The sequence below is a fragment of the Hibiscus syriacus genome, unplaced genomic scaffold (assembly GCF_006381635.1).
Source record: "Hibiscus syriacus cultivar Baekdansim isolate YM2019G1 unplaced genomic scaffold, ASM638163v2 tig00110123_pilon, whole genome shotgun sequence".
Lineage (NCBI taxonomy): Eukaryota > Viridiplantae > Streptophyta > Magnoliopsida > Malvales > Malvaceae > Hibiscus > Hibiscus syriacus.
The window spans coordinates 961,558-986,264 of record NW_024062599.1 but is presented as its reverse complement, the minus strand read 5'-3'; the positions used below and the strand labels follow the sequence as shown (position 1 = coordinate 986,264).

The following is a 24,707-nucleotide window of genomic DNA, read 5'->3' as shown; positions in this document are numbered from 1 at the left end:
GCCCTAATGTGACACTCCAAATCAGATCGGGTTACACGCATCGGTCTGAAGAAGTTACATTTAGTGGTATCAGAGCTTTGGTTTGAGTCAAAATTTTCAAGATAGATCGGCCGGTCAAATTTCAAAAGATGTCTAATCAGTACATGCCCTTAGACTACAATCGTATTTCTCTGAGCTGGAACTCCAAGGCTAAATTATCTGTAATGAGCAAACCTAAGTTTTATCTTGTAAGGCTCTACCTTTGCACAAAGGAATACCAGTAACATCTATTTGAATTCTGTAAAGTTTCTTACGAGCCATGTGAGAGCTATTCATCTGAAAAAATGATCCAACTCCAGAAATAAAATTGAGATATGTTATCGCTCTATGAGCCTAATTTCGTAAACAATGCTAAATTGATTCTACCAGGATATTTCCTTTCTAATTCTTTTATTGGTAAGAGGGAGAGTTCTGATAAGAATGTATACTCACCTGGTTTAAGATTAATAGATGGCCGATACTTCTGTAAAAACAACTTGAAGATATGATAGAATTGATTGAATTTTCATTTCTGCATTTCTGTGACATGAATGAATTTCGAGGATGAAATTCTTTTAAGGGGAGGAGAATTGTCACACCCTAAAATTTGGGGTTAGTTTTTTTTTATAAAGTTGAAATAACATACCAATAATAATGTTGGGTACCCAAGGAAATGTTGAAGAAATTAAGGGAAACTAAGTGTAAATTTACCCTTCTTTAAATCAGCAAGTATCAGAGGACTTCCTCTCCTGCATAGGACATATGTTCCTATAAAGTCAAAAATCCAGATTCGATATATCCATATCAATTTCTTCTTTGTCTCTTTCTGCAAGTAGTACAACCACTCCACCGCCAACACCTTTGTTTTCTATTGCTAGTTGCTTCAAAAATGAACCCTACAATAAAAAAATAATAGTTCTTAAACCATAGTGTTTATATCTCTTACAATACTAAAATTAGAGATTCAGAACTCTTTTAGCTTTAAGAGGTTCTGGAATTCACTTGAAAGTTTATCTTTTGGATTGATGGGAATTTTATTATTTTTAATACTATAACTTGGAAATTGAGAACCACACAAATGGAAGATATTTTTCAAAGATAAACCAGTTATAAAACTAAGAAAATAGGAGATTAGAAAGCCAAGCAAGAACACTTGGTAGATCGGCCTTCATCCAACACTAGTTTGCTTATTAGCCGTCAAAAGAATGACATGATTTTCATGAAGTGGGACTGGTGACATCACCGAACCATCCCACTTGAGGCTGTCTGTCAACTCTTTTCAGGTACATGTTAATGTGGGATATTGCAGATCCCATGCGAGTGTTCTGGAGATAGGTCCTTGGAAATTCTTCTCGGATTTGTTCATTCATACTCCGCCTGACTTGTTTAGCTGGTTGTGTTCGATTTCAGTTTCAAGAATATGGGATTTATCCAAGGACCAAGGATTTAGCTTTGAGGATTCTGCCATGTCTGGAAAGCCCGCTTCCTTGCGTAAGAATGAAAGAAAGCTTTGAGATTCTTCATCATAATATGAACTGTTAATTGATTTTGAGTCATTGACATGATAATTACTTCTTCCATTTAACGAATTATTGCTGAGTTTAACAATGTCCATTGATCTATGTCATAATAGGTTCTTCCATGATTTCATAGAAAAATATGAGCCGAGGTGAGGGTAGACACCGGTGTGTCCTTGGATCGAACGGCGAGTTGAGAATAGTCGCATGGTGGCACTGTTTCGGTTTCCCAGAGTCTTTCGACCCGATCGTCTTTATAAACTTCGAACATGGGATATGAAGGGACGAACACCTTGGATATTTCTGGGGAACAGTTTGAGGCCATTTTGGAGAAGAAGATGATGGATTCTAAAGCTCAAGAAAGAGCCTCGGACACAGCTTCCACAACATTCCAGCAATCACGTTCTACCACCAGCTGCTGCACATTTTTTTAGTTCCCAAATTTCCTTATATAAACACCTCTGTTAGACCACAAATTCCTCTGGAAAATTGGTTTCATGTGATCAAGATTTTTGTTATGCTATAAACAGTGGTCCGTTGGCTAGTTATGTAGCTAATATGTCTTGTCTATATCTTGAGATATATGGAGATGAGAGTTCGACTCCTGGATACTTTGTAAATGATACTGTGCTATATGATCGAGTGTTGGGTGACTTGGAGACCTCATCTGCAAATAGAAGATAGAAGTGTTATATTTGGGGCCATTTGGAGGCCGAGATGGTTCTTCATTACAAGGTGGCAGCTGCTGCAATTGAAAAATCACGTGGGTGGTGAATTAAAAAAAAGTGAAAAATCGCATCAAGAGTCCTCAATGATTGGTAAGAACTTGGCCTTGTCTCATAGTTTCCTTTAGTATTAATTTATAGCTCAATAGTGCAAATTAATTCAGTTCAGCCCCTAATTTTAGTGATTAATTATTAAAGTATCCCCACAAGTATTTTATTATACTAATTGGGTTTCCAAATTGTTATTTCAATTCTAATAAGCTATCTTTATGACAAGGGAAATTTTTTAGATGCGAGTTAGTAATTTTGATGGCCTGGATCGTGAGGAAAATATTGGAAGTTGAATTAAAGATAGAGGGTGTTCGAATGAAATTTAAATGGTCGACCAGTATGGCATGGAAAATGAGGTAATACTTTACTGCCTCTTTATGCTTTATGGAACATGTGAATATTGGTAAATGCATGAATAAGATAATGTTGACTCATTTGGGTAGTTAATGAATTTCTACACTCGATCCGAATACAGTATAAATTTGGTAACATATTATGGTTTAGAAAACTTTTATAAGAAATTGAGGAATCGTTAGAATTAAATTTCAAGTTATGTGTTTGGTAATAAAGAAATCAACATGGATCTGTATCTTATAATTTATTTCATCAAATGTTAAAGGTACTTGAATGGGAAATTATGAGAATACTCCGGTAGGGTTAAATTACAAAAATACCCTTAAGTTGTAAGATGTTAAGAATTGTCTCTAGAAGTTGATTAATAACTCTAAAAGGATATATTGATATGATAAAACTACAGATGTGCATAAGAAATGCTGGTTTGCTTAGAAAATTCGAATAATCGGTTTTCAAAACCAAGATGGTTTTTGCAAGATACAAAAAGTCTGTTAAGAAATCATTTCAAGATCAGAGAATGTTCGGGAAAACAATTAATCATAGGATCTCTAAATTATATTATTTTTATTAAGAGTTAATACTGAAATTATCTGGTTAAGAAATTACAAAAATGCCCTTGAGAGGTAAAATAGTTCGAGTTAACCCTGAATGAGAAAGTACTTTAAGGATTCGTACTTAAATCGATTAAGTACGGATTTGATTGTTAAGTCCCTGACTTAGTGCAGAAAAATTCCTGATATTCTTTTGGTAAAAATCTGAGAAGGCACTTGACCCGAAAATATCCGAGTTATGAGTAAATACCTGAAGAACAATTTATCGGGAGTATTCTTTTGTCAGAATTGTTCGAATGGACTGAAATAAATGATAAGTTTGAATTTAACAATAAGATCGGACAGAAAGAAATTATTGAAATACACTGGATCTGTAAAATGACCATAATACCCCTGTAATGAAAATGACCCAAGAATATCACCAAGCTCAAGAATGATGGGATATCCTCGAGCTCTGTAATGATTGTAATAAAACTGAATACTAAAATGACCAAAATACCCTTATGACCTAGAATAAATAAATGTCTTGGATTAATTAAGGAATCCAAATAAGCATAGGTGTTGGACTACCTTTAAAAGTTATAGAACACAACTTAAGTGAGCCGATCAACTTTAATGATATGTCAGCACCTGAATGACATAAATATTACTTGAATGTGTGTTCCTCTACTCATGTGTGGCTTGATGACAAATCAACTACGACTACCAAATTAAATTAAATGGAAGTACAATATGTATCTGAAATTCAGAAACGTCTGAATTACTATAGAAAACCCCAAAGTAACTGTAAAGGACTTGACTGCTAAATGAACTAAGTAACCTCAAGGACTGAGGATTAAGTAAGTGTTTGGAATAAGTTTGGAAACTCGGATGAACTTATGTTATGTATCATCCCTATGGATTATAAACCACAAATCAAGTACCTCGACATTTCCTGGTATAGTTGAAACATGGAAATGAAATAAAGACCATTAGAATATTTGTTCGTGTCCTTAAGATCTGTTCAGTGATGACTCAGAAGATGATCTATGTATAAGAATATTTGATATTAAAGAGTAAATACCCTGAAAGGTTAATGAATTGACAACTTGATAAGTATTGGTTCAGGAGCTATTCATCTGAAGTTGTTCGATAATAGGATTAATCGTCATAGATTGTAAAGATTCGAAATACCTTCAGATTTCGTAGAGCTTTCGAAAAGTGTCCGAATAAGATGATCATGATAATTCATATTCTGAATAACTGATGATTCTGTCAGTTAATAAACTCTTCCAACAGTGATTCTAACTTCCAACATTCTATCTGTATACTGAAAATCTGTGTGTCTCTGACTGTTAAGATTATCCAATACATCTGAATAATATCTGTAAACTCTGGTGTGTTCCCTAATCATATAAATATTTTATCTGATTTGCAACTTGAATTTTGTTCTGATACATTACTTGAATTCTGTTCTGATTTCTGATTTGGATTATGTTCTGATATCTGATCTGAATTCTGTTCTGATATATGATCTGAATTCTGTTTTGATTTCTAATATCTCCGTTTACCGACAGAGAAATGTTTTATCTGGGAGGTTTATTGTTGGAGGAATATTATCTGCAGACTCCACGGATTTGTGCTCAGGGTCTAAATGGCATGTGCGGTTGGGTGTATGGTTCTGGGGAACCTACACATTTATGATGTGAACGGCTGAGGGTATATATATATATATATATATGTTTTAAAAGATTTGTATCTTTTTACTGGTTTTACGGGAACACACTAGATAACCTATTCTGATCTTCTGAACTCAGTCATTCGAAATATTTATCTGAACTGAAAGCTCATTGTCCGTTACCATCTGAAATATCAGCAGGATCTCCGATCAACATAAAAATCTATAGATGTTCGGAAACAATAAGAAAACATATGTGTATTTGTATTTGCTCGTTCTTCAACATCATCTGGTAGTTCTGTATTACTGAGCTTTTCAAAGCTCACTCTATTACTTAACATTACAGGATAAAAGAATTGTGCCAGTGTAACTATCGTCATCAGTATGGGAGTTCTGGCGTTGCTTCCAGAGATTGGTACATGTGATTAGGGGGCATGTAATTGTATTTTGTTTTAAATACGAGTCTGAAAATCTATTTTATTTTTTTAATACTGATAAATGATTTTATGAGTTTGTATGTTATGATAAAAAGTTTTAAATTTTCCGCTATTTTTGCAGTGGGTCGCTCCGGTGGCCCTAATGTGACACTCCAGATCGAATCGGGTTACCCGCATCGATATGAAGGAGGTACAAAAAAGGCTAAAATTTCCTTTTTTTTTCTTCTTCTTGTATTTGAATTTAAAAGGAACGAATGGTGTGCAAATTGAATATAAGTGTAAAAACCCTTTAAATTATATTTTATAAGGGGCCCATGTTTGCTTGACACATGTGACAATGTGCAAGGTAAGTTGTCTTTGGATTTTCAAGGATTAATTCTTGGTGTAATCATTTTATCTTTGAATATCATTCATTTTAGTCATTTTTATTTAATTTTTTATCCTTTTTTTCAATTTTTTCTTTTTATTTAATATTTATTTATTTTTATTGTACAATTTAACAATATTTTTTACTTTTTAGGGGAATTTTTAAGTAATTAAGACAACCAACAAATTAAATGGTACCGAAAGGGCAGTTTAAGGGTGTTAATCCTTTCTTGATTGTAACCGACTCCCGAAACTGACATATTTCTAGTAAAACGCAGATAAGGTAAGATGGTGTACGATTAGCCTAAATATTTTTTTAAAATAATCGGTGGCAACTCTAACGTTTTTATTCAAGTCGAAACCCAATTCCGAGCCTACTCGAAAGACGGCTGCGACACAACCTTAGCAAAGTAAGTAGCAAGGCACCCTGCAACACAGAAGCCACTAGTTGTTCTCATTGCCTGCACATATCTAGAAATGAACATAATGCTACATCATATAATTATCTATACCAAAGGAAAACTATTATTAAAACTTATCCCTTTCGGACCAATGAAATTAGCAATCTGTCCGCTCATGATTGCACCAATATCCGTCTCCAGAAATTTATCAGAATTCTGAAAATCTTCAACAAAAGCATCGACAAAAGGAAAGCTTTTAGAGTTACAACTTCCAATCATCTTCAACAACACACCGGGTTCCTCAGGAAAATTATGAGAGTTCTAATGATCTTCAACAAGGCTAACGTGCACTTCCCATGATTCATAAGCGCACGACAACGAGCTTCGGATAGCAGAATTCAAGGAATCGGTTCGACATCGACTTATAAGCGTTACAGATGGAAGATCAGAGGTCACTGGCGGTGGCTTCAAATAAGTTGCTTGAACAGTAAGAGGATTGACACTGGTCGCAGTGTTCTCATTTTCAGGAACACACCAAGAGGGCTTAATTCATGAACGAAGGTAGGGTTCATCGGTGATGGCACGAACGGTGACGGTTGAAAGGCGACGGGTGAAAGGTTGAGAGTTTAGTCTACTCTTTATATTATAGGTTAGGGTTAGATTTTTTTTTAATTATAATATACTATCTAATTATAATAGAGGATTATTTAATAATGATGCCTCTCCCTGTAGAGATAATATCGTTGATGGGTCAGCCAACTATCATACTACTGCCAATGACTGCCCTACAAGTAGGATTGAGTTTGAGGAAGTCAAAATGGCTCTTAGAAAGATGGGGAGGGACAAAGCTGTCGGTCCAGATCAAATTCCTATCACTGTGTGGTTGACCCTAGGAGAAGAGGGAGTTAAGTGGTTGACCAACATCTTTAATATTATTTTAGAGACTGCCAAGATGCCAGAGGAGTGGAGAGAGTCTACGGTGATACCAATCTATAAGAATAAAGGAGATCCCCAACGTTGTGGCACTACGAGGTATTAAACTACTCACCATGAAGCTATGGGAAAGGATAATAGAGGCTAGGTTGAGACAGGTTACTAGGGTTTCAGAAAACCAATTTGGCTTTATGCCAGGCAGGTCTACTACGGAGGCGATTCATCTACTTCAACGACTTATGGAGAAATATAGGGAAAAAAATAGTGATCTTCACATGGCATTCATTGACCTTGAGAAGGCGTATGATAGCGTTCCCCGCGATACGATCTGGAAGACCTTGGAAATGAGACGGATCCCAACTGCTTATATCCGGGTGATTCGTGATATGTACTGTAGATCTACTACTACCGTCAGGACTACAGTTGGCGACACCAAGGCATTCCGGTGGAAATCAGACTTCACCAGGGGTCGGCTCTTAGCCCTTACATCTTCGCCTTGATTATGGACGACATCTATTGTGCGACACCAGACGGTGTTCCATGGGGTATGCTTTTCGCTGACAACATTGTCCTAATTGTTGAAACAAAAACTGAGCTGAATAGTAGACTTGCTACCTGGAAGACTGCTTTGGAAGAAAAAGGTCTAAGGATCAATATTGAAAAGACAAATTATGTGTGTTCAAACTTCAATGGAAACCAAAACGTTGAAGATGTAGAAGTATGTATAGAAAGACACATTATCCCCTCAAATGATTGTTTCAAGTACTTAGGTTCTATGATACATAAAGATGGGGGTGTAGATGAAGACGTTACACACCGTATAAAGGCGGGATGGCTAAAGTGGAGGGTTGCTACTGGAGTTATGTGTGACAAGAAGGTGCCTCTAAACCTAAAGGGAAAATTTTATAGAATGGCAATAAGACCAGCGCTGCTGTATGGATCAGAATGTTGGGCAATCAAGAAGGATCACGTAAGGAGGATGGAGGCGAGAAATGAGATGCTTCGATGGACAGTGGTAGGACTCGTGGACATGACACTAACTCTGCTATTAGGATGTACTTGGGGATCATGGAAGACTACGGTGGTTTGGCCATGTCCTTAGACGACAATCGACGGATGCGGTCAGGAGGGTAGAGTCGAATACAGTCGACGGTGTCAGAAGGAGATGACGACCAAGACGTAAGTGGGAACACTGCTTGAGATATGATTTGAAGGAATTAGCCCTTACCGAGGACATGACCTCTGATAGAAAAGTATGGAGACTTAAGACCAGGGTAGTTGAGTAGTGCGGTTCACAGCCATAGGGTGTAACATCTCTGTCTTCTTTTTAATGTCTTTGTAGTACTTTCCATGACTCCTACTTTATACATGTTTCTGTCATTGAAATGTATGAAGGCTTAGAACTAGGGTATCGGAGTAGTGTTGCCTTAGTTTAAGAATTACTCATTTGAATTTATTCCTCCTCGTAGCTTGCTATTATTGACTTATGTATCATTTCTATCATGTTTCCTCTTTTTAACTGGGTCTTACATTTTCAGTCTATATGCAGAGATTTCTATGTAGGGAATTATTGCAGGGAATTATTTACAGGGATTACTCTTCCACGGAAGCTGCTCTCACCTGGCGTTGGGGTCAGCCTACTACCATACCTCTCCCTTACCCCATTGCATATGGGAATCAGGGTTTTGTTGTTGTTGTTGTTGTATCTAATTATAATAGAGGAACCCCTATAATTTCGAAGAAAATGATGAAATGAAGTTTAATTTTAAATAAGTATGGGTAAACTACCAGGTAAGCCATCAAACTCTTTAGGGTTATTTTTCTAGAATTATAATTTTCAACCTCTAACTTTTGTGTTTTTATAATTTAATCCATTAATTTCATATTTATCACATTAAACCCCCAAACTTTATTATAAGCCCAATTAACTCCCAAATTATCATGATAATATTTAAAACCTCAATTCTTGTTAAATTATTTTTTTGAAATTTCAAAATTTAAATAAAAATTAAAATTTAAAAAATTATTTTATTTTAAAATTATAAATAAATATTAGTTATTTTATAAAACAGTTATAAAAATGATAATTTTTAAAAAAAATTAAAAAATTATTAAATTTATTTTAAAATTTATTCAAATAATTAAAAAAATAACAAAATAACAAAAAAAATTTAAAAATAACTAAAAATACTTTTCAAACTATTTTTTATTTTTTAAAAAATATTTTAAATTTGGATAATATTTAATAGTTTTATAATAAGTTTTATTTTTTTTATAAAAAATAATAATATTTTTTTAATTTTAAAATATTAGTTAAAATAATTTTAGATTATTTATATTTTTAAATAACATTTAAAATAACAATTTTTAAAATTTTAGAAATACAATGCGACATTATCATAGTGTGCCATAGGGTACACTTTGATGCTACCATATGACAAATAATTGCTTTTCATCATGTTAAGCTTTTTTGTGACAATAATAAAAAGTCACCTTTTATGATTTGACGAATCAAATTGTCACAAATAAAACTTATCAATGACAACTTTGTAACGTCATTAAATCAAATGGAATCACCATTATAATAAATTGTCACTAATACTTTAATTTCATTAGAGAAGATTTTATAACGTAACCATTTTTATCTCAACGTCATTGAAAGTTTTCCCTCTAATTTTTTTCAAGGAAAATTTTAGTTTTAAACATATAGTAACGAAGATCAATGACTAATTATAAAGTTATCATAAAATATATACCATCAATCTTAACATGTGACAAAAACAAAAAAACATCACGTTTATAGAACAATTAGTGATGTTATACGCAACGTCATATAGAAATTTTGTCACAAATTGATAAATTTATTATAGTGAGATATCTCTTAAGAATTTGTGCACAGAAAAAAAATTTGAACGCTGAGCTTACTAGCTCAGTGTCACACAAATAACTCTATTATAGTATGTGCATTCACTACATGAGCATACTAGTAGGTAGAGACATAAGCATACAAGAACACTAAACGCAAAAAGCTTGGGTAGGCATCATGGTGTCGTCAGAGGGTTTGCTATATGATTCACACCCCTCTAGCCTACCTATGATACCCTTGGGTATTTAGGGTGAGATCTGGAATTGCATCGAAAACGTACACCCGACTAAGTTACCCATTGGGGTACTTCGGACATCTGCATCAAGCCAGTAAAGATAAGTGCCTTGCACTAACTGAGATATATCAAGATATTCTAATGAAACAAGACAATCTTCATACTTCCTGGAGTAACTCTAGTGTCCTTGTTATTTCCTGAGCGCCAAACAAGGTCTACTTTTATGACATCATACCTCATAAAATTATTAGCTTTTTTTTGTAATCATTAGTTGTTCTCACTTTTGAGTTTATTAGAGAAGTATTAGCACTCCTAGACCCCTTCTCGAGCCCTTAGCCCCAAGTTAGGCTTCTTTTCCAAAACTGTGCGATGGTATCATACTCATCCTTTTAGTATTGATACCAACCTGATAGTATCGATACCCTTCCTTGGTATCAGTACCATAAATATATTCGATGTTTTAAAAATATCTTATAGTATCGATACCCTCAAATATAGTACCGATAATTCTCTATAAGGGTATTGATATTGTCTTGTGTACTGATACTCCCTAAGAAATGGTACCAAAATTAGCAACTAGAATTTACAACTTAATGTTGTATCGATAAACTACAATTGAGTATCGATACGCAAAGAACAATATTGATACCATATCAATATGGTAACAATACTACACAACCAAAACCCTTTTTTGGTTATATGAAGAATAATATCGATACTGTTATTATATTACTAATATCCAAGTCCAAAAATGCTCTGTTTTCTCACGAAAATGGCACCCCAACTTTATCTATTGTAATCATCATATTTTATCCAACCTTTATTATTATTATTATTATTATTATTATTATTATTATTATTATTATTATTATTTTACAAACCAAACCAAGCCCATCACTAAATTAAGCCCAAACAAAACCCTAAGCCCACAACCTAAACTAACCTTGTAACATCCAAGAAACCAGGTTAGTGACCAAAGTGAAAATTTTTAAAACTTCATGTTTAATTTTGAAAAGTTTAAAAGTTTAGGGACTCATTTGGAATATCTTTGTGTATGATTGAATAACAAAGAAGTAAGGTTGAAGGGTATATTGGTCATTTGATAAGAAATGAATTTAAAATTTATTTGGGTGTTTTTATATCCATGTGGAAAGAAAGAAAAAAAGGGAAAAGAAAAATCTGGAAACTTGGTAGTTATTTTCTTCTTTTCTTCCTGTGACTCCATAGATGAGGTGAGTTGGTCTCAAGCTTATTGTTCCTTTCATTTTTATGTTGGTTTTGATTCTTGGAGCATTAGGAAAGATTTTGGAAACTTAAAAAGAAGTGGAAACTAAAAGATTTGCAAGTTAAGAGAGATTGAATATAAGGGGTTTTAAGTGAATTGTTGAGAGTGAGTGTGTAAATGAATTTTGAAGTCATATTTGACTTGTCATCAGATAGGATAAGAGATTCAAGTGGTTAAAAAGGATTAAAAACCAAGTTGAATAATTGGTATGATTTTAGATTTTAAGTGTTCTATGGGAATTTTGGATGTTAAAGTGTGTTAAAGTGTTATAAGTTAGTTTTAATAAGTATGATATAGTTTAAAGGTTTGAAAGGAGTTAAAAGTAAGGGTTATGGCTGGGTTTAGTACAATTTCGTAATGGAAAAGATGATTTTTGGTCAAGGGGTATAGGTACTAGATTAACAGTACCGATACTCCAAAGCAAAAATAGGTGATGTTTGGGTTTGGGTATCGATACTGGATGAACAGTATTGATACCATAAGGAAAAAGTTGATAAATCCTTCATAGAGTATTGATATTGGAATAGTAGAATCAGTACCAGGGGTATCGATACCAATGTTTAAGTATCGGTACCATTTTTTAGGGCCGAATTCAATAATGTTATGAGGGTATTGTTACTGAAGTGTAGTATCGATACCACATTAAGGAAGTATCGGTATTGTACCTTGGGTACCGATACTATTCAAATGGAAATTTTGAATTAAATACTTCGTTTAGCTTAGATTATTAAAGATTGATTAATAGTGATTCAGATTAAGACATTCATACAAATTATATGTATTATGTAGATATCGAACGAAAGCAAGTACCAGACGAGTCAATGCAATAAGCTTAATCAAGTGAGAATTAAGAGTGGAGCTTTGATAAGTGAGACTAAGGTGAATGTATATTATTATAGTTATGATTATATGAAAACTAGACTTGCGATAAGTCTAATTCAAATGTTTTGATTTCATAATTACATGAATTCTAATATGTTGTTAACATGGTTTATATGTGTACATGACTATGAGTATATGTTATGTGTGATATGTATTATTCTACCTGATTTATGTGATTACAGGAAAATGTGAGACAAGTTATGCAACATTGAGTTATATGATTACATGAAAATATGATATAAGCTATGTGAAAATGATTTATGCGATACAAGTTAAGTGAAATAAATAAATTGTAAAGCACGTAGTATGTGATATGAGAGCTAACGATATAATTAGAATGCCAAGAGTCGAGGGTTCTAAGCGGTCTTTCGGGATAATTCTATGTGGTCCTTCGGGACATTTCTACACGGTCCTTTAGGACAATACTATGTGGTCCTTTGGGACATTTTATGTGGCACTTTGATGTAATTTATACGAGTTATAGTGACATCATTTATGCACAACCTCAATGCACTCGCATACCTTAAGATCTTAATGATGTACCATGGGCAATTAACATAAATAACATAAATGAATAGTATATGATATTTTATGTTTTATTTGAATAAATGCATAACAGTTTATGTATACTATGTTGTTCATGGATATTAAGTATATGGTTGCATGTTTTGATGTTTCATTTATTTTTATATGCCTCACTAAGTCATTGACTTAGAGTGTGAGTGTTTCACACGTAGGATTGAAGAAGCAAGAGGAGCAAGGATAAGAAGTCAGAATATCATATCTTTACCAGAGATCAGATCAAAAGCTATTCAAACCATAGGTTCTTTTGTTATATCAAATATTGTTGGCATGTAATTAGAGGTTGGAATGATATATGCTCTGATTGGTTTTGTAAACCTTTTTGATTGTATTTATGTAAATTATTCAGTTTTTATTGTAATGTAAATTTGAATTTTTAATTTATCTTGTAAAAGAAAATGATTTTGAAAAGTCAATGTGATACCTCAGATTTGTATTCGGGTTAGATATGGTTGGGGTGTTATATTTAATGGTATCAGAGATAAGGTTTAGCTAATTTTAGGCTTAAACCGAAGTCAAATGAGTTTTAAAAAGTATACATGCCAACAAAAAATGAAAAACTTCTGATCTGATAGAGTAATGAGTATGATGTCTTACTAATAGCGTTATATGGTTATGTCTTATTAGATGTCTGACCACGAGATCTCCCGAAGTAAAGCGGGTGATGAGCAATAAGGTAGTAGCAATTCACCTGCCCTGGCCAGGCAAGGTGAATAACATGCATATTAGGGAGTGCCTGTACAAGATCAGGGAGCCTTTTTCAGTACGTTGGATGATATCTTGACGCGTTTCCAACCTCATGCTCCCTCAACTTCTAGAATGAATATTGAGAAATAGTTGAAAAGATTAGGAGGTCCTAAATTCAAAGGTGAATCGGAGGGAGGTCCTGTTGTTGCAGACCGTTGGTTGAACGATGTCAAGATAATGCTAGATGGACTCCACTGTTCTGAAGTGGAGAAATTAGATGGAATAGTTTCGATGTTGCGTGGTCAAGCTAGAGTGTGGTGGACAAATGTCATCATGAGATTGATAAGTGATCAAGTGACATGGTCCTTATTCTTAGAAAAATTCAAGCACAAGTATGTAGGAGATCAGTTCATTAGACAAATGCAGCAAGAATTTATAAGCTTAAAGCAAGGGAATCGCACCGTATATGAATACGAGTGTGAGTTTAATATGTTGAGTTGATTTTCTGTTGAACTAATTCCAACCGATAAGGATGCTTGTGATTGGTTTGTTGAAGGTTTGCATCCTAGATTGAAAGAGATATTAATAGTATTGAATCAATCATCATTCCAAGAGGCGGTCAACCGTGCTAAAGCTCTGGAGAGAGCTCAGAATGAAAAGTTTGGAGAACAAAGAGATCAGATATCCAAGACTGTTGGTGCTCTCTCGAGTTCAACACCATAAAAAAGGGTAGAGATTCTAGTTTTTGATCTCAGGCGAGGTCTGAGTCAGCTGCATCCTCTGCCAGAGGATCAAATCAGATGAGAGCTAGATAAACTCAATCGGTAGGGTTTAGAACTAGGAGATCAAATCAGGGTCAATCAAGACAGTGTCAGCATTGTGGGAAGAATCATTCCGGAGTATGTCGGGTAATCTCCGGAGCCTATTTTTGATGTGGAGACACCAGACATTTTATCTGGGATTTTCCCATGATAACAGTAGAGATGACCCAATCTGAGCGATCTCCTTTTGTATCTTTGATGGGAAGAGGAAAAGGTAGAGGAAAAAATTAATCTGAGTCTTCCTCTCAGTAGGAGATACGTTCAACTGCCCGAGTGTACAACATAAAGACAAATGAAAGAACGAGATGATCCAGAGATCATTGCAGGTACTTTCCAGTTACATCATAAATTTGTTTTGGTATTGATTGATCCGGGTTCCACTTATTCATATATTAGTAGCAAGTTAGTGAAAGAATTGAGAATAAAACTATAAGCAACAAGTAGTGATGTGATAGTGACTAACCTATTAAGGCATAGTGCTCGGGTAAATCAAGTGTGTCGAGGGTGCCCGATAAAGATTCAGGGAATTGAATTCCCTGCTAATATGATAGAATTACCCTTTGATGAATTTGAAGTAATTCTGGGAATGGACTGGTTATATCATTATCATGCAAATATCGATCGTAGATTGAAGAGAGTAACTCTGATTAGTCCTGATGGATTAGAAGTGATTGTGATTAGTGAGAAATTTAATCCGTTAGCAAACATTATATCAGTAATGTTGGCAAAGTAATTATTGTTACAAGGTTGTCAAGGTTTTATTGCTAATGTGATTGATACTCGAGTCAAGGAAGGTGGATTAGAGGATATTCTGACAATCAGAGAGTTTTCAGATGTCTTTCCTACTGAGTTATCGGGATTACGTCCAGATAGGGAGGTTGAGTTTCAAATAGAGCTAATACCTGGAAGAACACCGATTGCAATGTCCTCTTACCGTATTGCTCCAAAAGAATTGAATGAGTTAAAGATTCATCTGCAAGAATTGTTAGACAAAGGATTTATTAGACCTAGTGTGTCACCTTGGGGGAGGTCCAGTGTTATTTGTTAAGAAGAAATATAGTTCAATGCGTCTCCGTATCGATTACCGACAACTTAATAAGATGACAATTAAGAATAAGTATCTCCTCCCTAGGATCGATGATTTGTTTGATCAATTAAAGGGAGCTTCATTCTTCTCTAAAATCAATCTACGTTCTGGTTATTATCAATTGAAGATTCAAGAGAAAGACATTCTAAAGATAGCTTTCAGAACGATATATGGTCATTATGAGTTTATTGTTATGCCGTTTGGACTGACTAATGCACCTGCTACATTTATGGATCTTATGAATATAATGTTTCAACCTTATATGGATCAGTTATTAGTTGTTTTCATTGATGATATTTTTGTATATTCAAAGACAAATGAAGAGCATGACTCACACCTTAGAATAGTTCTGCAAACTCTATGAGATAAGAAACTATATGCCAAACTTTCTAAGTGTTAGTTTTGGTTAAATGAAGTGGCATTCCTTGGGCATATGATCTCTACAGAGGGGATTTGAGTATATCCTCAGAAGATTAAAACCATTTTAGATTGTGAAATTCCAAAGAATGTGTCAGAAGTTCAGAGTTTCCTAGGTCTTGAAGGTTATTATCAAAGATTCGTTAAGAACTTTTCGATGATAGCTTTGCCTTTGACCAGGTTGCTAAGGAAAAATGTATCATTTACTTGGACCCCTGATTATCAAGAGAGTTTTGAAGCATTAAAGAGAATTTTGACAGAAGCTCTGATATTGGTCCAAAATGAATCTGGCAAGAACTATGTGGTTTACAGTGACGTGTCCCATAATGGCTTGGGATGTGTATTGATGCAAGAAGATAAAGTGGTTCTCTTATGCATCGAGATAATTGAAATCGCATGAGAAGAACTATCCGACACATGACTTGGAACTAGCTGCAGTGGTGTTTGCTCTCAAGATATGGCGTCACTATTTATATGGTGAACGTTGTTATCTTTATACAGATCATAAGAGTTTGAAATATTTGATGACTCAGAAAGAGTTAAATTTTGAGACAAAGAAGATGGGTTGAGTTTCTTAAAGATTATGATGTGATAATTGACTTTCATCCCGGGAAAGCAAATGTGGTAGCTGATGCGCTTAGTCGGAAAATGTTCTCCGCCTTATAAGCTTTAGATGCGAGACTGTCTTTGAGTGGAGATGGTGCTTTATGTGTGGAATTAAAGCTTATGCCATCATTTCTAGAACAAATTAAATATTTGCAACGTAAAGATGATAATTGTTTAAAAAGAAATGAGCAAGTAAAAATCGAAAGGAACAAAGATTTTGAAGTTAAGCTCGATGGACATCTGTATTATCAAAGAAAGCTTGTTATTCATGATAATGAGGAATCGAAGAATGATTTGTTGGCAGAAGCTCATTGTAGTCCATTGACTATGCATCATGGTGGAAACAAGATGTATATGGATCTTAAAAGTCGCTATTGGTGGGCAGGAATAACAAGATATGTCACGGAATTTGTGTCCAGATGTTTGACGCGCCAACAAGTTAAAGAAGAACATCAAGTTCCTTCAGGATTATTGCAACCAATCTCAATTTCGCAGTGGAAATGGGAGAATGCGACGATGTACTTTGTGAGAGGATTATCTTTGACTACGAATAAAAGAGATTTTAATGGGTAACTGTTGACCGACTGACCAAATCAGCACATTTCATTCCCATTAGAAATGATTTCTCCATGGATAAGTATGTTGAGTTGTACATGAGGGAGAATGCTTGATTGCATGGTGTGCATGTTTCAATAGTTTCTGATCGAGATCCTCGATTTACATCGAGATTTTGGAAACCTTTACACGGAACCTTAGGGACTCAATTAAATTTTAGTATAGCATTTCATCTTTAGACGGATGGACAATCTGAGATAACTGTTCAAATCCTATAATATATATTAAGAGCTTGTGTAATCGAGTTCAAAAGGTCTTGGGAGAAGTATTTGCCACTTGCCGAATTTGCCTACAACAATAGTTATTAGTCAATCATTAAGATGGCTCCCTATAAGGCTTTATATGGGAGAAAGTGTTGAAAGTCATTGAATTGGTACGAGCTCAATGATCGAAAAGTTATTGGTCTTGAGTTGATCAAGGAAGTGGAGGAGAAAGTTCAAGTGACTAAGCACAATCTAAAAGTGGCATCCAACAGACAGAAGTCATATGTTGATCTTAAGAGAAAAGAGATTGAGTTCGAAGTTGAAGATAAAGTTTTCTTGTAGGTATCTCCTTAAAAGAAGGTGTTACGATTTAGACGGAAAGGAAAACTTAGTCCTAGATTTATCGGGTCATATGAGATTGTTAAGAGAGTGGAACCAATGGAATATCAGTTAGCGTTGCCACCGAAAATGGAGAAAATTCATAATATGTTTCATGTTTCCATGCTTCGAAAATTATAGATATGATCCTTCTCATATCATTGCACTGGAAAAGATAGAAGTCCAACCTGACTTGACTTATAAGGAAGAACCGATACAGATTTTGGCATATGACGTTAAGCAGCTAAGGAATAAATTGATTCCGTTAGTCAAAGTTTTATGGAGGAATCACAAATTAGAGGAAGCAACATGGGAACGTGAAGAGGATATGCGTAGGCAATTTCCCCATCTATTTGTGTAGTGAAAATTCGAGGATGAATTTTCTTAAGAGGGAAATTTGTAACAACCCAGAAACTAGATTAGTGACCAAAGTGAAAAATTTTAAAACTTCATGTTTAATTTTGAAAAGTTTAAAAGTTTAGCGACTCATTTGGAATATCTTTGTGTGGGATTGAATAACAAAGAAATAAGGATGGAAGGGTATAATGGTCGTTTGACAAGAAATGAATTTAAAATTCATTTGGGTGTTTTATATCCATGTGGAAAGAAAAAAAGAAAGGGAAAAGAAATATCTAGAGACTTGGTAGCTATCTTATTCTTTTCTTCCCGTGACTCCATAGGGTGAGGTGAGTTGGTCTCAAACTGGTTGTTTCTTTCATTTTTATGTTACTTTTGATTCTTGGAGAATTAGGAAAGATTTTGGAAACTTAAAAATAAGTGGAAAAGATAAGAGATTCAAGTGGTTAGAAATGATCAAAAACCAAATTGAATAATTGGTATGATTTTTTATTCTAAGTGTTCTATGGGAATTTTGGATGTTAAAGTGTTATAAGTTAGATTTAATAAGTATGTTATAGTTTAAAGGTTTGAAAGGAGTTAAAAGTAAGGGTTATGGCTGGGTTTAGTAAAATTTCGTAATGGAAAAGGTGATTTCTGGGCAAGGGGTATCGGTAATGGGTGAATAGTACCGATACTCCAAAGCAAATACAGGTGATGTTTGGGTTTGAGTATCGATACTGGATGAACAATATCGATACCATAAGGCAAAAGTTGATAAACCCTTTAATAAAATATTGATATTGGAATAGTAGCATCGGTACCAAGGGTATCGATACCAATGTTTAAGTATCGATACTATTTTTTAGGGTCGAATTCTAGAATGTTATGAGGGTATTGTATTAAAGTGTAGTATCGATACCACAATAAGGAAGTATGGGTACTGTACCTTGGGTATCGATACTATTTATATGGAAATTTTGAATTAAGTACTTCGTTTAGCTTAGATTATCAAAGATTGATTAATAGTGATTCAGATTAAGACAATCATATATGTTATATGTATTGTGTAGATATCGAACGAAAGAAAGTACCGGACGAGTCAACGAGATAAGATTGATCAAGTGAGAATTAAGAGTGGTAGTTTGACTAAGTGAGGCTTACGTGAGTGCATATTATTATAGTTATGATTATATGGAAACTAGACTTGCGATGCGTCTAATTCGAATGTTTTGATTTCATGATTGCATGAATACTAATATGTTGTTAACATGGTTTATATGTGTACATGACTATGAGCATATGTAATGTGTGATATGCATTGTTCTACCTTATTTATGTGATTACATGAAAATGTGAGAAAAGTTATGCAACATTGAGTTATATGATTACATGAAAATATGATATACGCTATTTGAAAGTGATCTATGTGATACAAGTTAAGTGAAATTTATAAATGGTAAAGCCCATAGTATATGATATGAGAGCTCAGGGTATAATTGACATGCCAAGAGTCGAGGGTTCTACTCAATCCTTCGAGATAATTCTACGTGGTCCTTAGGGACATTTCTACGCGGTCATTCGGGACAATACTATGTGGTCATTTGGGATATTCTATGTGGTAATTTGGTGCAATTTATACGAGTTGTGGTGACAACATTTGTGCACAACCTCAATGCACTCGCATACCTTAAGTTCTCAATGATGTACAATAGGCAATTAACATAAATAACATAAATAAATAGTACATAATATTATATGTTTTGTTTGAAGAAATGCATAACGGTTTATGTATACTATGTTGTTCATGGATATTAAGTATATGATTGTATGTTTTGATGTTTCATTTATGTTTATATGCCTCACTAAGTCAATGACTTAGTGTTTGAGTGTTTCACGCGTAGGATTAAAGAAGCAAGAGGAGCAAGGATAGGAAGTCAGGACATTATATCTTTACCAGAGAACAGATTAGAAGTTATTCAAATCGTAGGTTCTTTTGTTATATTAAATATTATTGGCATGTAATTAGAGGTTGGAATGATATATGCTCTGATTGGTTTTGTAAACCTTTTTTTATTGTATTTATGTAAATAATTCAGTTTTAATTGTAGTGTAAATTTGAATTTTTAATTTATCTTGTAAAAGCAAATGATTTTCAAAAGTCAATGTGACACCTCAGATTCGTATCCGGGTCGAATACAGGTTGGGGTGTTACATTTAATGGTATCAGAGGTAAGGTTTAGCTTATTCTAGGCTTAAACCGAAGTCAAATGAGTTTTAAAAAGTATACATGCCAATAAAAAATGAAAAACTTTTGATCTGATACAGTAATGAGTATGATGTTTTGCTAATAGCATTATATGGTTATGTCTTGTTAGATGTCTGATCACAAGATCTCCCAAAGTAAAGTGTGATATGAGCAAGAAGGTAGTAGCAATTCATCTGCCTTGGCTAGGCAAGGTGAAGAACATACATCTTAGGGAGTGCCTGTACAAGATCATGGAGCCTTTTTCAGGACGTTGGACGCTATCCTGACGTATTTCCAATGTTCTGCTCCCTCAACTTCTAGAATGAATATTTTGAAAGATTTGAAAGGATTATGAGCTCCTGAATTCAAAGGTGAAATGGAGGAAGGTCCTATTGATGTGGACCTTTGGTTGAACGATGTCAAGATAATGCTAGATGGACTCCACTTCTTTGAAGTGGAGAAATTAGATGGAATAGTTTCGCTGTTGGGTGGGCAAACTAGAGTATGGTGGACAAATGTCACCATGAGATTAACAAGTGATCAAGTGACATGGTCCTTATTCTTAGAAGAATTCAAGCACAAGTATGTAGGAAATCAGTTTATTAGATAAATGAAGCAACAATTTTAGAGCTTAAAGCAAGAGAATCACACCGTGTATGAATACGAGTGTGAGTTTAATAAGTTGAGTCGATTTACTGCTGAACCAGTTCCAACTGATAAGGATGCTTACGATTGGTTTATTGAAGGCATGCATTCTATATTGAAAGAGATATTGATAGTATTGAATCTGTCATCGTTCCAAGAGGTGGTCAACCGTGCTAAAACTCTTGAGAGAGCTCAGAATGAAAGGTTTGGGGAACAGAAATCTCAGATATCCAAGAAAGTTGTTGCTCCCTCGAGTTCAACACCATCAAAGAAAAAAGAACTCAGATTTGACCAAAAATAAACACTTCAAAATAATATATGATAAGAAATGAGGTTCTCACCATGCTCGTCGTTCGTCGAAAAGTTCAAGCGTCACCAGATTTGGAGTGGCCGAGAGGTATTTTCTTTAGATCTAGGAATTTCGGTTGGATTTTAGGGAAAAATGATCTTGGTTTCGGGATTATGAAGTAGAGAAGAGCATTTCGGTGGGGTTTGTTTATTCTCCCGCCACCGTGAGCGGCGACGGAGAGCGCCGGCAACCGGAGGCGCTCCTCTCTGGTGGAGAGGAGTTGAGAGAGTTTTAAGAACTTTATCTCTTTTTTAAAAACAAAAAAATAAAATGGCTGTGAGTTTTAAGCCTTAAACCGAGGCTTATGTACCCTTTCTAAAACTACGTCATTTCAGGGGTTAATCACACAAGTGATCATTCATACTTTTTAACATTTTATTTTAGTTACCGGATGGAGTTTTCATTTATTTCTAATTCGAGTTTCAACTTTTACTCCGCTAATTTTTCAATCACTAGGCGTGTTTATATAATTTTTGGCTAAATATATGATTTAATCCTTTATATTTCAAGTTTATTTTGTTTTAGCCCTTAATCTGTTATTTAGTAGGAAGTGAGATAGTTTTAGGTCCTTCTAATTTGGCCGCATTTTTACAAGTTAGTCACATGTAGTGTTCTTTTCATTTTTATTATGAATTGCATGTCCTTGTTATGCTATTTTGCATCTTTGTGATTAACTCATTGTTTAGGATTAAATTCAAGGGTTAATTGGTTTTTAATTTCTCTAAATTTGACAAGTTTTTACACTTTAGTCATTTCTTTACTTTTTTAGTTTAACAATATTCCTACAGGTGTATCATGAAAAATACACACTTTATTTTATTTAGGTTTTATTTAGTTTCATTACCAATTTTTATTATATTTAATATATGAAAATATGTGCTATATAAAGTATGATGTCTAAATTGAATAATATACCTTTAATATCATTTACAATTTTATTTCAATTCCCTTTCATTGTTATTTATTTATTTAACAAGTTGATTCACTTTTCAAGTGTTTCAAATTTAATTACCCTTCTTATGCATAACCGTCCATATCTTTGGAATATACATGTTTACTATTAATTTTTCCTTTCTATATTCACATGTATTCATTTTACTATTCACTTATTTACTTATCTATTTTAAACTCATGTCCATTTTCAAGAATGAATTTTGTAGAATGGGCATGGAAAGTATAACCTATTGAGGTAGTACGATCTAATACGACGTTTGAACGAATATGAACTTAAAAATAATTGAGTATATTTTTATAATAATAAATGAATAATTGTTTTAAATAATTATGGTCGTATATATGACTTTATCATGTGGTTTAATTTATTTTTTTATTTTTTATTCATGATTGATATGTGACCCCGAATAATTAATAAAATGAATATTCTCGTATAGGGAACAGATAGATGAGATAGCCTTCCTGAAGGAGGATGTGTAAATCTTTTGATCTCTCCTCAAATTAGAGAATATTCTTTAAAGCTCAAAATAAATTAATTCATGAGTGATAAAATACGTCGTGAAAAGATTTTTTATTTCCACTACCAAAATGAAGTATGGACGATTATGTACCAATTTTTGGCACTGTGGGGATGCTTACCCTTCTCCACGCGTAACCGACTTTCGATTTCTAAAAAATAAATTTTTGGTAAATGCATACCTAATTGTCTTTAAAAATGATTTTTTGAAAATGATTTTTTAAGATGTTTTTAGGTACTCGACCTACCTAACTCAAAGGTCGATGGCGACTCTAAATATTTTTTGAATTCAACCAATTTAAAATTTATTCAATTTTCTAAAAAAATGACTTTTCATACACCTATAAAAAATCGTTTTCATTTTGAAAAAAAAATGTTAGGACAGCTTGGCGACTCCGTTAGGGATAATTTAGAGAGTCATGCCATTTGTCACTTATACGTTGTTATAGTTGTGGAAATTTTATATTCGAGTGTAAAAATAATTTTATGATCCTTTTCATCGAACATTGGTTAATTTATTATTCATTCTTTACATAAATAGTTGTACTAACATTTGACTTCATGGTTGCAGCTTCATTGATATTTTTCATATCGAAAGTTCTTTTATCTTTGATTTGTTTTTGTCAAAGGTTTGTGAGTTCCTCCTCACACACATCACATGCACTGGCATGAAATAAGCTCTATACCTGAGCTCTATCCCAATTAAGTAAGGGTTAACACTATGCTTTCGTGGTGAATTTATTCCCCATATGAGCTATAGTGATTTGCCTGTGGGATACACACCTTATACCTTCATGGGAATTTATTGCCTAGTATGGGTAAAGGGAAGTGGATCCCCTCGAATTGAACTCGATCCGTTTGAATCATGTAATGGGTGAGGATTGAGGGTCTAGCAGCCCTAGGGGCACCAACATCAAGGACAATTCCAGTACCCTTTCGCTAGAGCCAAAACCATGCATATAGTGAACCATAGAATGGTCACCCTCGGTGGAGGCATATCGAATCTCTGTCCATCAGTATGTACCAAAATAAGTACACATAAAGGAGGAGCGCACTGTAATATTTTCTCTTTATTTTAAAGTCGTAGAATAAATTCATTTTTTAATAAAAGCATGTGAACTAGATACCATGCAGTTTAAAATCTACTTTTGAGCATGTCATGGTAGGATTGATATTTAATAAAAGCATGTTTGAGTAGATACCATGAGGGGTAAGTGTTATATTCATCTTTGAATAACATTTTTATCTTTATCGATTATCTAACTTGTAGTAACTCATTTCTTCTTATTTTTTTGTATATTTTTTGCATCACGTCATCATTATGTAATAAAAAGATGTTGATCCAAAATTGAATATCTAAGTGGAAAGGTTTCAAAGGGAGAAATAAGTTTTCAATCAAGTAGTCGTATACAGATACATGCATTGATGGCTAGGAGCAACTCAAAGTAAACAAGGAAGAAGCTCGCCTAAAGAATCAAGCATCAGAGTTGATAGATAGAATGACATCCAAGATTAGAGGGCATCGCAAGGGCATCATCTAAGATAGGCCATATCTTGAATAAAGTCTCTACAAAAGCCCAAGGGATCATAGAACACTTGAGAGACTGAGTTTCTGAAAATGAAATTCTCGCTAAAACATCGAAATACTTTAGACTAAGTGCCTAAGTGAAGGCATGTCTGTAAAATGGGCTACTTTTTAAAGTGAAGTCTTTGATCTCTAATGAAACTTTTTCTATAATATTTATCGTTGGAATCAATACCGTTTTTATTTGCATTCTCGTCTTTGTATCTTTGTGTTTGCATCTATATACACTTGCATTTATTAAATAATTATAACATTCATTCAATAATAAAACACTGAATAATAAGAATAAGTTTTCGATTGAAGTGATCCTAGCCCCTACTAGTAGCAGGAGCACTCTGCACCCGTACAATACAAGAAAGATGACTAAGGAAATGGAAGACAAACTATAGAGAATTGAGA

The 24,707-nt window shown here is 34.0% G+C and overlaps 1 long non-coding RNA gene across 1 annotated transcript; it reads left to right on the top strand.

The window, feature by feature from the left end:
* The first annotated feature begins 1,062 nt into the window (after window positions 1–1,062).
* On the top strand, window positions 1,063–2,630 carry LOC120215530. The gene is made up of 4 exons (XR_005524967.1): window positions 1,063–1,301; window positions 1,429–1,509; window positions 1,652–2,353; window positions 2,538–2,630. It is a non-coding gene; the product is annotated as an uncharacterized LOC120215530 (long non-coding RNA).
* The last annotated feature ends 22,077 nt before the right edge of the window (window positions 2,631–24,707 follow it).